Source organism: Ovis aries, chromosome 26, assembly GCF_016772045.2.
Source record: "Ovis aries strain OAR_USU_Benz2616 breed Rambouillet chromosome 26, ARS-UI_Ramb_v3.0, whole genome shotgun sequence".
NCBI classification, from domain to species: Eukaryota; Metazoa; Chordata; class Mammalia; order Artiodactyla; family Bovidae; genus Ovis; species Ovis aries.
Window position 1 is genome coordinate 21,422,867 of NC_056079.1, and position 14,552 is coordinate 21,437,418.

At 38.0% G+C, this 14,552-nt stretch overlaps 1 protein-coding gene across 1 annotated transcript in view; it reads left to right on the top strand.

The window, feature by feature from the left end:
* SGCZ (sarcoglycan zeta) overlaps window positions 1–14,552 on the top strand; it is a 1,131,902-nt gene that overhangs the window by 390,433 nt on the left and 726,917 nt on the right. The window lies entirely within an intron of this gene.

The following is a 14,552-nucleotide window of genomic DNA, read 5'->3' on the forward strand; positions in this document are numbered from 1 at the left end:
CCATTACCGTATGCAAGCGTGTGAAGATTCCCTGAACATCATTCCAGGCTCTGGGTTAGGTCAAGGAGCACACAGAGATGAATGACGCCTGCACCTACAGTCTATGAACAGACACACCACCGCCACACTCTTTGAGGCAGCCTTCTCCACTCCATCACCAGCGTAACATGGAGACTAACTTATTCAAGGGGTTTATTGTGCTTCTTTTCTGTTGGCAGGGGAAGAAGTAATTAACTTATAGAGGAGAAATCTTTTGGTTTAATGATAGACATCATAAGGAGGTAAGAGAGAGAGAGCTTTCTAGAAAGAAGAGATGCATGAAAAGAGAGTCAGTATCCTTATGGAACAAGGGGGTATGTTCTGACAGAGCAGTTTAACTGGAGTAAGGCGCAGAAGCAATCTAGAAGTGGGACAGTGGGAGGAGAAGAGGAAAGCAAAGTAAAGGAATGGTGGTGTAGATTGAGTCTATTGATAAAGGACCTTGAATGGAATGCTAAAGATAATGTATTTTGTTTTATAGTTAGCAGGAGCCATTAAACATTTTCAGTAATGAGTATTGTTATCATATCATGCTTCCCTGACCAAAACTTGAATCTTACAGCAGAGTATAGGAAGTAACTGAGGACAGGGAGAAGGAAGTCCACAAAGACCAGACAGAAAGTTTCATAAAAGCCCAGTTGAAAGTCATGACCACAAGATGACTGACAAAACCAAAAACCAGGAGCCAGACTAGAGCAGGAGGAAAATTTGATTTTTTTTTAATCAAAAAGCTTTGTGTTTCTAACCATTTGTTTAAGCATCTGTTCTATTTTATATTGTAATAATTCTAAAGAGAATGATAGAGTTGATGTGACTTTAAAACAAATTCAACTGAAAAAAATGTTTGTTTTGAAAAATCTAGAACAATTCATTAACTGTAAGCAGTTAGATTATGGATGCTTATTTCCCTTTGTTTTGACAACGATGTTGAGATTTCTCTTCACACTGGGAAACAGTGTTTTATAAGAGTCAACCACCTGGCTCAATTGATTTAATTGGATTTTAGACTTGGAGAAATCTTCTTAATCAAGGTAGAATTTCTCTTTTTGCATGTCGCCTATTCTTTATTTCTCTGACCCTAAGAGATAAAATAAGCCTATATTTTCCATTTCATAATTACTCAGGGTTGACTCAGGGGTGGCAGGGTGGGAAGATAAGAAACATTGCTTCCTGGGCCTCATGCCCAGAGACACTGATTTAATTTTTTAATTACTTTCTATTGGAATAATCAGTAGGCACTATGGAAGTAAAACTTTTAGTCTTTATTTTAGAGATATCTTTACTATTGTTAAATTGTTCTCTAGAAAAGATCTGTTCAATTACATTCTCAATAGATCACAAGGATAACCCAGCTACTTACCAGCAGTAAATATTACCATCTTATTAAAAACTTTAAGAAGCTAATGTGGAAAAATGTTACCCATATATTGTTGTTGCTGTTCAGTCTCTAAGTCGTGTCCGACTCTTTGAGACCCCATGAACTGAAGCACGCCAGGCTTCCCTGTCCTTCACTATTTCCAGAGTTTACACAAACTCATGTCCATTGAGTCAGTGATGCCATCCAAACACCTCATCCTCTGTCGCCCTCTTCTCCTCTTGCCTTCAGTCTTTCCCAGCATCAGGGTCTTTTCCAGCGAGTTGGCTCTTCACATCAGGTAGCCAAAATATTGGGGCTTCAGCTTCAGCACCAGCCCTTCCAGTGAAAATTCAGAGTTGATTTCCTTTAGGATTGACTGGTGTGATCCCTTTGCAGTCCAAGGGACACTCAGGAGTCTTCTCCAGCACCACAGTTCAAAAGCATCAATTCTTTGGCACTCAGCCTTCCTTATGGTCCAACTCTCATATCCATAAATGACTACTGGAAAAACCATAGCTTTGACTATAAGGACCATTGTTGGCAAAGTGATGTCACTGCTTTTTAATATGTTGTCTAGGTTTGTCATAGCTTTCCTTCCAAGGAGCAAGCATCTTTTAATTTTGTGGCTTCAGTCACCATCCACAGTGATTTTGAAGCCCAAGGAAATGAAATCTGACACTATTTCCACATTTTTCCCATCCATTTGCCAAGAAGTGATAGGACTGGATGCCATGATCTTCGTTTTTTGAATGTTGTTTTAAGCCAGCTTTGTCACGCTTCTCTTTCATCAAGAGGCTTTTTAGTTCCTCTTCACTTTCTGCCATAAGGGTGGTATCATCTGCATATCTGCGGTTATTGATATTTCTCTCGACAATCTTGAATCCAGCTTGTGTTTCTTCCAGTCCAGCATTTCTCATGATGTACTCTGCATATAAGTTAAATAAGCAGGTGACAGTATACAGCCTTGACATGCTCCTTTCCCAATTTCAAACCAGTCTGTTGTTCCATGTCCAATTCTAACTGTTGGTTATTGACCTGCATACAGATTTCTCAGGAGGCAGGTATGTGGTCTAGTTTTCCCATCTCTTTAAGAATTTTCCACAGTTTGTTGTGATACACACTGTAAAAGGCTTTGGCATAGTCAGTGAAGCAGAAGTAGATGTTTTTTTTGGAAATCCCTTTGGTTTTTTCAATGATCCAGCATATATTGGCAATTTGATTTTTGGTTCCTCTGCCTTTTCTAAATCCAACTTGCTCATCTGAAAGTTCTCAATTCACATACTACTGAAGCCTAGCTTGAAGCATTTCAAGCTTGGAGCATAATCTTGCTGGCATATGAAATCAGTAAAATTTTGCAGTATTCTGAACATTCTTTGGCATTGCCTTTCTTTGAGATTGAAATGAAAATTGACCTTTCCCAGTCCTGTGGCTGCCGCTGAGTTTTCCGAATTTCCTGGCATAATGAATACAGCACATTAATAGTATCATGTTTTAGGACTTGAAATAGCTCAGCTGGAATTCCATCACCTACACTAGCTTTGCTTGTGGTAATGCTTCCTAAGGCCCTCTTGACTTCATACTCCAGGATGTCTGGTTCTAGCTGAGTGACCACACAATTGTGGTTATCTGGTGTGATCTTTTTTGTATCGTTTTTGTACGGAGAGCTTTTTTGTACTCTTTTTCTGTATATTCTTGCCACCTTTTCTTAATCTCTTCTGCTTGTGTTAGGTCCTTGCCCTTTTTGGCCTTTATTTTGCCTATCGTGAATAAAATGTTTCCTTGGTATCTCCAGTTTTCTTATCCCTAGTCTTTCCCATTCTATTGTTTTCCTCTGTTTCTTTGCATTTGCCCAAGTATAGTAATTTGCAATTTAGAACTAGATAGAGTTGAATATATATATTTTTTTAATTATTCACTTGCATTTCTTTTTTGTTGAATACCTTTACCTCAAACGTGAACCATTGGAGGTGGATATTCATCAGTATTAATATGAACTTATCAAAATGTCCTCCTGGAGCCACTGCCAGATGGGAAATTTATGGTAGTTCACACTTGTAAAGAGTCAGACACGACTTAGTGACAGAATAGCAACATACTATTGATGTGCCAATGTGGTGATTCCTCCATTTGTTGTAACTGAGTCACAACGTGGCAGTCTTACATCATCTTTTAGCCAAATTTCAAACATGACAAGACGTGTTGAGAACTGAACTGAACTGATGTCTTGATTCCAGCTACCATCATTAATCCTGCCCTCAAATTAAAAAGTTAATGATATGTGTTATTTTGATTAACTCAGAGAATACTGATCATAAGTTTAAAGATTCTGGAGAAATCTCCATACTATTCTCCATAGTGGGTGTATCAATTTACATCTCCACCAATAGTGCAAAAGGGTTCTCTTTCTTCCATACCCTCTTCAGCACTTATTGTTTAGAGGTTTTTTGATAATGACCATTCTGACCAGTGTGAGGTGGTACTTCATTGTAGTTTTGAGTTGCATATCTCTAATAATGAGTGATGTTAATATTAATGCATATGCATGGCATCTAGAAAAATCGTACTGATGAACCTTTTGCAAGTCAGGAGTAGAGACACAGACATAAAAAACAGACTTGTGGACACAGCAGGGGAAGGAGAGGGTGGGATGAGTTGAGAGAGTAGCATTGAAATATATACATTATCATGTATAAAATAGACACCTAGTGGGAAATTGTTGTATAACAGAGCTTAGACTGTACTCTGAGAGAACCCAGAGGGTGAGATGGTGGTGGGTGGAAGGGAGGCTCAAGAGTGCTGATTGTATACTTGTGTACTTACGGCTGATTCACATGGCCGTACAACAGAAACCAACAGAACATTGTAAAGCAATTAACTCCAATTAAAAATAAGGCAAAATTCTAGAGAAATTAATTTAGAAAGGTTAAATTGATTTGTTAACCCTTGCATTACCATTAGGACTGGTGCTGCTGATAGAAATAAAACTCCTTTTGCCATTAAAAAAAAAAAAAAAGAAAAAGAAAATTCTGGGGAAATTATGTACTGCAAAGAAGAATTGAATTATCAATAACTATGTTATACCTTGTTTGTTATCACTGGAAAATGTCTTGCAAAATTCAGGTAGACCCTTATGTAAAGTGGGGTCTGTTCCTTTAGTGGCCATATCTCAAATCGCCAACAGTGTGAGTCATGAGAAATGAAAGCTTTAGAATTCTGTCAAGTGAATTATATGCTGGCAGAGCTATCTAAGGCTGCCTTTGGAATTTGACATTACTATTATGTTCCTGGGCATGTTCTGCTTTCAAGCTCATGAAAACTGAAAGGGAAATATTCCTGGGAAAATTTCCTAAACCTCCTGCCTCTATGGGCCTTTGTAGTTAATACAACTACAGTCTGACCATGTGTTTCTTTTCAGTATTTTTGATAAGTTTTCAGAGCTGGCTTCAGCTAGTTGATAAAAGCCACAAGGTACCTGGCAGAGGTGCCTTGAGATGAGAGGCCAAGAGTTGACCTTCCAGCCAAGGCTGGTTTTAAATTGAACCACATGACTATAATCTATCATCCAGCCTGGACACAGTTGAGAGTAAAAGGGGATGCTGATTTTGCATGAGAATACCAAGCGTAAGCTAGGATGGGGCCAGGTATAGTGAGAGAGCTAAGTACAGAATTTTGATTCCCAAACCAAGGAAAATAAGAATGGAGTCTCCTAGATATTTACATCAAATCTGGATACTGGAGGAAGAGTGAGTCAGCCTAATAAAGTGAAGGTCAGGATTTCCTAGGAAAACCCACAGTAGGATGCCCAGAGACCTCGATGACCTGTGTGAATAGTGGTCATGGGCATTTGATGGCTGAGTGAGGAAGAATGGACAGGGCCCCAACTTGAAGGGCTTATGTGCCGAGCTAGGATCCTGGTGTCAGCTGACACACTGTCCTCATACCTTCTCATGAGAGAAATAATAAAATGGAAGCAAGCAGAATTCTTGCTGATGTTCCTAAGAAGATCCACAAAAATATTTTAATAATCAGAAGACTAAGTTACCCTTCCCCTTCTTCTTGGTAACATAGAAACCTGGGTAGATAGATAGATAAATAAATACTTTACATTTATTGTAATCTTGATATTAGAAAGACTTGATAGCTAATGAAAACAACTGGTTGGTTTCCTATGATGAGACCAAAGCTAAGGACTACCAAACTGCATAAATTGGTTTTAGAAGTGACTTGGATTACTCACGAATTTTTTCTCAGTATATATTGCTGAAATAAATGTGTACATTTTTATGTTTACTTACTGCTTTAAATTCTTTATGAAATAATGTGGAGTCTAACAAACAATTATATATATATATATATATACTTTTAAAATTCCCATGTATTATCTCATTTTATGTAATGCAAACTCATGTGCTGTTTTGTGAATTTGAATGAAGTGGTATGGTGAATCATTTTTCCTATGATTTTTAAAACACTGACTCTGTTAAAAACCCAGCGTATGCCAAGATGAAAGCCTTTATGCATAAGGATTAGCAAATAGTTAAGGCGATGAGGAAAACACAGAAAAAACAAAATAGGAATTATATATTTCAATTATACTTTGTAACTGTACTAGAATAGATTTTTATAAATTCAGACAGCATATATACAACTATCAGAGAATTCACATGCAAATTGAGGTTACAAAATGGATGACTATGGAGCAGATAACGTTTGACCTTTAATATGGGCCTTGAAAGATGCTTGAAAGGTGGTAATTTGTATTGGCAAGGAGGAGGAAAGGCTTAGGATGAAATGGTGTAAAGGAAAGGCATTGCATATTGTGAATAAATTGGTCTTCTTGTTCTCCCAGAGAAAGAATGGAAAAAGTAAAATTTCAAAGGCTGTTAAAATAACCTTGTTTATATTCCTCCTTTCCTCTCTCCTTTCCCAAACGTTTCATTATTTGGTGCCATGTAACACTGATTTCCCAGTATTATCGTGCTAAGGGTTGTCAATGATTGATGATGAGCTATCCAGATTCAGTTTGTAAAAGGACAGAGCAAACCACTTTAGTGACTGACTATTTTAAACCTGCTGTGTGTATTGTTTGATATGCCTGCATAATTTATCAAGACACTTCAGAATCTCCACGTCACCTGCTCCTCAGATCAGAAGGTGATTGTGGCTTTGGGTGGATATTAATCAGCCACAGCACTGCCTGGTCAGAAAGAGCAAGTGTCCTAGCCTTTTACCTCATGAGACCCTGTGTGTCCATCCAGCGTAGGTCCCAAGGGAACTGCATTTGGTGGACTGGAGTTGCCGGCATGCTTCAGGTGAGATGCGAAGGACGATGTTTGACCTGTGTTTAGAAGCCTGTCTTTGTCATAAACCACCTAATTGTTACTCACGGAAACGCTTTTATTGTTATTTCCTCCTACCACTCTCTGAAAGTTCTATACTATAAAGAGAAAATATGATTATATGCAGAAGTTAGAAATGGACAAAACTGAACCTCAAATAGCACAGGTTTACTTCTGCATGGTTTCACCTTAATTTGTTCGAACATGGATGCTGATTTAATTCATGAAGGATCTGATTATTATTGGAAGACACTATCTATGTACCCTCAGAAGGCAGAGATGGCTTTTCGATGATGAATGCGGCTGCCACCGTGAGCAGTGCACATCTGGTCTTCTATTATCAGGTTCCTTTCTGATTCCCAATATCAAGAAACCGAAAGTCCCGTAGAAGTATCAGTGTAAGAACTAATCACTCACTAGAGTTTAGTCAAAGAGAATCTGGGAGCAATACCCCAGGAACCCAGAAAAGACACTGAGAGAGAGAAATGCTTTTACTCCATGAAACCCTAGAGGTTGGAGGTGAGCCAAAGAGAATTTTTTTTTTCCTTTTACATTTTTTCCTAAAGTTGGTTCTGCTCAAACATAATTGTACAAGCTGCTATTGCCAGAAAGTAAATATGAGTGAAAATGTAAAAGATAAGATGTTTGTAGGGAAGATTACAGATGCCTGGTGATAAGGAAAAAAATGTCAATGTTTAATTGATATGAAAAAGTTTTAGAAATGTCTTCAGGCAATTGTTAAGGGGGCATTTCCTCAGGATTATGTGTATTCAATAGTAACTCTTGTTGAATAGTTTTTATTTTGATATATTTTTACTCAATCATATAAAAATAAGAACTATTAATATTTTTCTAATATTTAGAAAAATCAGAATATTCTTTAAGTGTATATCAACTAGAGATATCTTTGAATATTTTATATTCTATCAACTATTTACAAAGTGATATTCCATCAACTATTTACAAAGTGTCAAGACTTTCTAAAATATTTTATACTTTGCTACAATGTTTCTATGTTCTACGTGATTTTTAGACTTGAAGCTTAAGGCTATACTGTACATCTTTCAAATACTGAGGTACTATTTTATACCACCTTGAGAAATATTGCACTTGAATGTTTGCGCTTTTATTTCCCAAGATGACTTGGGTAGAGAAGGTTTAAGGTATAGTCTCTTTTAAAAATTTGATCATGGAAGTTTAGGGATCAACAATACTCCTAGCATAAAAAATACTAAGCCGAAGAGCCTTTAATCTGAGGGGACAAATAGATTGTGGGTGTTTTTCCTTGGGAGAAGAAATGTCAAAGATGGGTCTAATGAACTTCCTTCTGTCAAATACTTTACTTCTGTGTATTTTCAAGGATAACAGCTACCTTCATTTCCCTGTAATGAAATGAGTTATCCTGTGCATACTCCTGCTTTTATTCTTACGGGAAAAGAAAAGTTATGAAATTAGAGAAGATGGGCACAATTTCCTTTCTTAATCAACTTAGATTTCCAAGAAAGTGTTTCCTATAAACCTCAGAAGTGTCCAGCAATAGTTTAAGACAATAATGACACAGAGGATAGATACAATTGGAAAACACCATTCTACATATGAATTACCTCAAAGATACAAAAAGTTTTAAGGTCTGTTTCCCATGTAAAATGTTATGGTCATCTCTTTAGTCAATAATGTGTTGTGACAGAATAATACACTGAATATACTGAAAGTATTTGGCTCTTGAAGTCATCAACAAAGCATCACTTTAAAAAGATTTAGAGATATCATTGATATTTGATTGGCAGAAGTATTCTTATATTGTAAGAAGCCAAGGATAAATATTAATGTGTTAATATCTTCTCCATGTATGTGTGATCATGTCACTATCTTGCATACAGTCTTCATAAGTTTGCCTCTACTTTCAGAACAAAGATCAAACTCTGTGGCAATGGAATATTACACACCAGTCATTATCATCAAATTTTTACCTCTTAATCAGGTTGTCTGATGCATCTTCATGTCCGGTATATGCTATCCTTTTCCTTATATTTGTATACTCCACCAATTCTCGCCCTTCAAAACTCAATATATTTGATTCTAATTCCAGAAGAATTTGGTTCTAATTCCAGAAACTTTGCATGAAATTTGCACTGCTGGCACTCCACCAGCTCCCTAGTCAAAACTAATCATTTGTTTGTTTCTCAACAGTTTTATGATTCTCAATTGTCACATGTATAATACTGTATATTCCTTGGAAAAGGAAATGGCAACCCACTCTAGTATTCTTGCCTAGAGAATCCCATGGACAGGGGCACCTAGTGGGCTATCGTCCATGGGGTCGCAAGGAGTCAGACACGACTTAGCAACTAAACGACCTGCAGTTTATCAGTTATTCATCTGCATAGGACTCTCCCCTTCAAACGATTCCAACTACTGAGAAAAAAGACCATGCCATTTTTCAATATTGTAACCTCACAAATTCAGTACAGTACCTGCATATTTTGGCTGCTCTTACTAAATTAACATTTTTTCCAAACTTTGGGGTATAGGTGATTAAGAATGTTGTGGTACTTTCGGATGAACAGCAAAGGGACTCAATCATACATATACATGTATCCATTCTCCTCGCAAGTCCCCCTCCCAGCCAGGCTGGCACACAACTTGAGCAGAGTTCCATGTGCTATACAATAGGTCTTTGTTGGTTATCTATTTTGAGTATATGAATTATAGCTGTTTCTGGATAGACTTTCCTGGTGGCTCAGACGGTAAAGCACCTGTCTACAATGTGGGAGACCGGGTTCGATCCCTGGGTTGGGAAGATCCCCTGGAGAAGGAAATGGCAATGCACTCCAGTACTATTGCCTGGAGAACCCCATGGACAGAGGAGCCTGGTAGGCTGCAGTCCATGGGGTCACAGAGAGTCGGACACAAGAGTGACTTCACTTTCGCTATATCTGGATAGATGTCCAGGAGTGAGACTGCTGGATATATGGTAGTTCTATTCTTAGTTTTCTGAGGAACTTCCACACTGTTCTGCATACTAGTTGTACCAAATTATATTCCCAACAGCAGTGTCAGAGGGGTCCCTTTTCTCCACAGTGTCTCTAGCACTTGTTATTTATAGAGTTTTTAGTGATGGCCTTTTCTCTTGGTAACTTCTTTATAGCTGGCTTCTACTAGTCTAGGTGGATGACCATGTTGTCTGAAAAAAAAAAAGACATTTTTAGTTCTTTTTCAATTTGGGTGTTTTCTATTTATGAAATCACCACGTGTACCTTGAATACAAATGCTGAATAAAAATAGTATAAGCAAAATAACCGAACTCATGTATGAAGGGAGAAGCAATGGCAACCCACTCCAGTATTCTTGCCTGGAGAGTCCCAGTGATGGAGGAGCCTGGTGGGCTGCAGTCCATGGGGTTGCTAAGGTTTGGACACGACTGAAGCGACGTAGCAGCAGCAGCGACATGTGTGTGTAAACAACAGATTGGTGGTTGCCGGAGGCAGAGGGTGAGGTTTGGGTGAGGGAGGTCAAAGGATACACATTTCCAATTATAAAATAAATGTCATGTCTCTGTACATTATGTACATTAATGTACATAATTGTACACTAACCAGTCCATTCGAAAGGAGTTCAGTCCTGGGTGTTCATAAATGTATACTAACATAACTGTTGACTATAGTTAACAGTTCAGTTCAGTTCAGTCACTCAGTTGTGTCTGACTCTTTGCGACCCCACGCATCACAACACACAAGGCCTCCCTGTCCATCACCAACTCCTGGAGTTCACCCAAACTCATGTCAATCGAATCGATGATATCATCCAGCCATCTCATCCTCGGTCATCTCCTTCTCGTCCTGCCCCCAATCCCTCCCAGCATCAGAATCTTTTCCAATGAGTCAACTCTTCTCATGAGGTGGCCAAAATATTGGAGTTTCAGCGTCACCATCAGCCCTTCCAATGAGCACTCAGGAATGAACTCCTTTAGAATCCACTGGTTGGACCTCCTTGCAGTCCAGGGAGCTCTCAAGAGTCTTCTCCAACATCACAGTTCAAAAGCAACAATTCTTCAGCAATCAGCCTTCTTCACAGTCCAACTCTCACATCCATACATGATCACTGGAAAAACCTTAGCCTTGACTAGACAGACCTTTGTTGACAAAGTAATGTCTCTGCTTTTCAATATGCTATCTAGGTTGGTCATAACTTTCCTTCCAAGGAGTAAGCGTCTTTTAATTTCATGGCTGCAATCACCATCTGCAGTGATTTTGGAGCCCCCCAAAATAAAGTCTGACAGTTTCCACTGTTTCCCCATCTATTTCTCATGTAGCAATGGGACCAGATGGCATGATCTTTGTTTTCTGAATGTTGAGCTTTAAGCCAACTTTTTCACTCTCCTCTTTCACTTTCATCAACAGGCTCTTTAGTTCCTCTTCACTTTCTGCTAAAAGAGTGGTATCCTCTACATATCTGAGAATTTTGATATTTCTCCCGGCAATCTTGATTCCAGCTTGTGCTTCTTCCAGCCCAGCGTTTCTCATGATGTACTCTGCATAGAAGTTAAATAACCAGGGGGACAGTATAAAGCCTTGATGTACTCCTTTTCTGATTTGGAACCAGTCTGTTGTTCCTTGTCCAATTCTAACTGTTGCTTCCTGTAGGTTTCTCAAGAAGCAGATCAGGTAGTCTGGTATTCCCATCTCTTTCAGAATTTTCCACAGTTTATTGTGATCCACACAGTCAAAGGCTTTGGCATAGTCAATAAAGCAGAAATAGATGTTTTTCTGGAACTCTTTTGCTTTTTTGATGATCCAGTGAATGTTGGCAATTTGATCTCTGGTTCCTCTGCCTTTTCTAAAACCAGCTTGAACATCTGGAAGTCCATGGTTCACGTATTGCTGAAGCCTGGCTTGGAGAATTTTGAGCATTTCTTTACTAGCATGTGAGATGAGTGCAATTGTGTGGTAGTCTGAGCATTCTTTGACATTGCCCTTCTTTGGGATTGGAATGAAAACTGACCTTTTCCAGGCCTGTGGCCACTGCTGAGTTTTCCAAATTTGCTGGCATATTGAGTGCAGCACTTTCACAGCATCATCTTTCAGCATTTGAAATATCTCAACTGGAATTCCATCACCTCCACTAGCTTTGTTCATAGTGATGCTTTCTAAGGCCCACTTGACTTCACATTCCAGGATGCCTGGCTCTAGGTGAGTGATCACACCATCGTGATTATCTTGATCGTGAAGATCTTTTTTGTACAGTTCTTCCATGTATTCTTGCCACCTCTTCTTAATATCTTCTGCTTCTGTTAGGTCCATACCATTTCTGTCCTTTATTGAGCCCATCTTTGCATGAAATGTTCCCTTGGTTTCTCTAATTTTCTTGAAGAAATCTCTAGTCTTTCCCATTCCCTTGTTTTCCTCTATTTCTTTGCATTGATTGCAAAGGAAGTCTTTCTTATCTCTTCTTGCTATTCTTTGGGACTCTGCATTCAGATGCTTATATCTTTCCTTTTCTCCTTTGCTTTTCACTTCTCTTCTTTTCACAGCTATTTGTAAGGCCTCCTCAGACAGCCATTTTACTTTTTTGCATTTCTTTTCCATGGGGATGGTCTTGATTCTTGTCTTGTGTACAGTGTCATGAACCTCAGTCCATAGCTCATCAAGCACTCTGTTTTGTATTGTAAATTTGAAAATTGCTATGAGAATAGATCTTAGATGTTCTCATCACAGGAGAAGTAAATTATAGCTATGTGTGGTACTGAATGTTAACTAAAGTTATTCAGGTGATCATTTGGTAATATTTGCAAGGCTTAACTATTATGTTGTATACCTGAAATTAATATAATGTTATATGTCAGTTTTATCTCAATCAAAAATAAACAATGGTGAGAGCAGACATACTTGAGTTATCTGATTTTAGGGAGGAGGCCCCCAGATTTTTTACTATTAAGTATGATATTAGCTCCAGGTGTTATATATAAAGCCTTTATCAAATCGAGGAATTGTTTATTTCTCATTGGCTGAGAATTTTTATCAGGGTGGATATGGATGCTGGGTTTGTTAAATTATTTTTCTGTATCTACTGAGATGATCACATGCTTTTCTTTTTCTGCTTTGTTAAGATGATAGATTACACAGATTCACTTAATTTTAAGTCATCCTTACATTTCTGTGATGAACTATCTTGGTCATATTGTATAATCCTTTTTCATGTTTTGTTGGGTAGATTCAATTTGAAAAAGAAATAGGGCTTTTTAAAATCTGTGTTCACAAGGGATATCGGTTTACAAACTTCTTTTATTAAAATGATTGTCAAGTTTGAAAATTAGAGTAAGTTAGCCTTATCGAATGAACTGGGTAGTAGAACCTTCTCTTCTATTTTCTGGAAGTCAAAATATTTTTTTTTCTTTCTCTAAATATTTGGTAGAATTGACCAGTCAAGCCATGGGCTTGGAGTTTATTTTCCCATTGAAAGATTTTTAGATGCACATTTGAGTTTTGAAGTAGGTATAGGTCTACTTGAGTTTTTCATTTCTTCTTGAGGGACTTTTTGCAGTTTTTGTTTTTAAAGAAACGGGAGCTCAGACAGTAAAGAATCTGCCTGCAGTGCTGGAGACCCAGGTCTGATCCCTGGGTTAGGAAGATTCTCTGAAGAAGAGAATGGCAACCTACGCCAGTATTTTTGCCTAGAGAATTCCATGAACAGAGGAGCCTGGCAGGCTACATTCCATGGGGTCGCAAACAGTTGGACATAGCTGAGCGAGTAACACTTTCTTTATTTTCACCATTTCTTCTAAGTGGTCAGATTTATTGGTATAAAGTTTTTCATAATAGTTATTTTCCTTTTAATATCTGTAGAATTTTTAATGATATAATTTCATTCTTAATGTTGATAATTTACGTTTTCATTATTTTTGTTCCTGGTAATTTTGGCTGGGCTATATTAATTTACTCATCTCAGAGATTCAGCTTCTTAAAATTTTTTCTGTAATATTTGTTTTCTCTTTCATTTAATTTCACTCTAGTCTTTATTATATCTCTTTCTCTATGTATGCTAGTCTTAATTAACTCTTCTTTTCCTTGCATCTTGAGATGAAAGCTGAGAAAATTGATTTACAACCTTCCTTTTTTTTCCCAACATAGTGCTTAGTGGATAAAACATTCCATAAATGTAAATTAAGCAGGTGGGTTGATAGTATTCTAGTCTGGTAAAAAGCTAACTGACTGTCTATATTCTTTTTCATTCAGTTATTGAGAGAGGAGTATGTCATGGCAGTCCAAGCTCAGGTTGGAAAAGAATTTCAGACACAAAGTAGTTCAGAAGGGAGTGAGTTTATTAAAAGCAGAGGTAATGTGGGCATGCAAGCATAGTGGGCCAACATTCTGACAGACCAAGGAGTCAACGCTTTTCGTGGATTAGTAGCCAATTTTGATAGCCTCAAGGCAAAGAATATTCATGCTGGAAATACGGCATTAAGTGATTGCTTAGGGCGCTATAGGGTGAGCACCAGGGTGGGGATTTTTGCCTAATATAGGGTTCATTAACTAGCTGGTAAGGATCTTGCAGCTCGTGGCAATGGCTACGGTGGGGCTCAGTCAGTTCCAGAGATGACCTTGGTGCTGGGCTTCACATTTGCAGGCTTGGTACAGGGCCTCGCACCTGTAACCTTGGTGTTGGGCTCCACAGAGGATTAAAATAATTGACTATCATTGTGTTTTTGTCTATTTCTTCTTACAATGCCATCAGTTTTTGCTGCTTATATTTTGAAACTCTGTGATTAGGTGCACAGATGTTTAGCATTGTGATATTTCCAGAGGAATTAGTATTTTTAT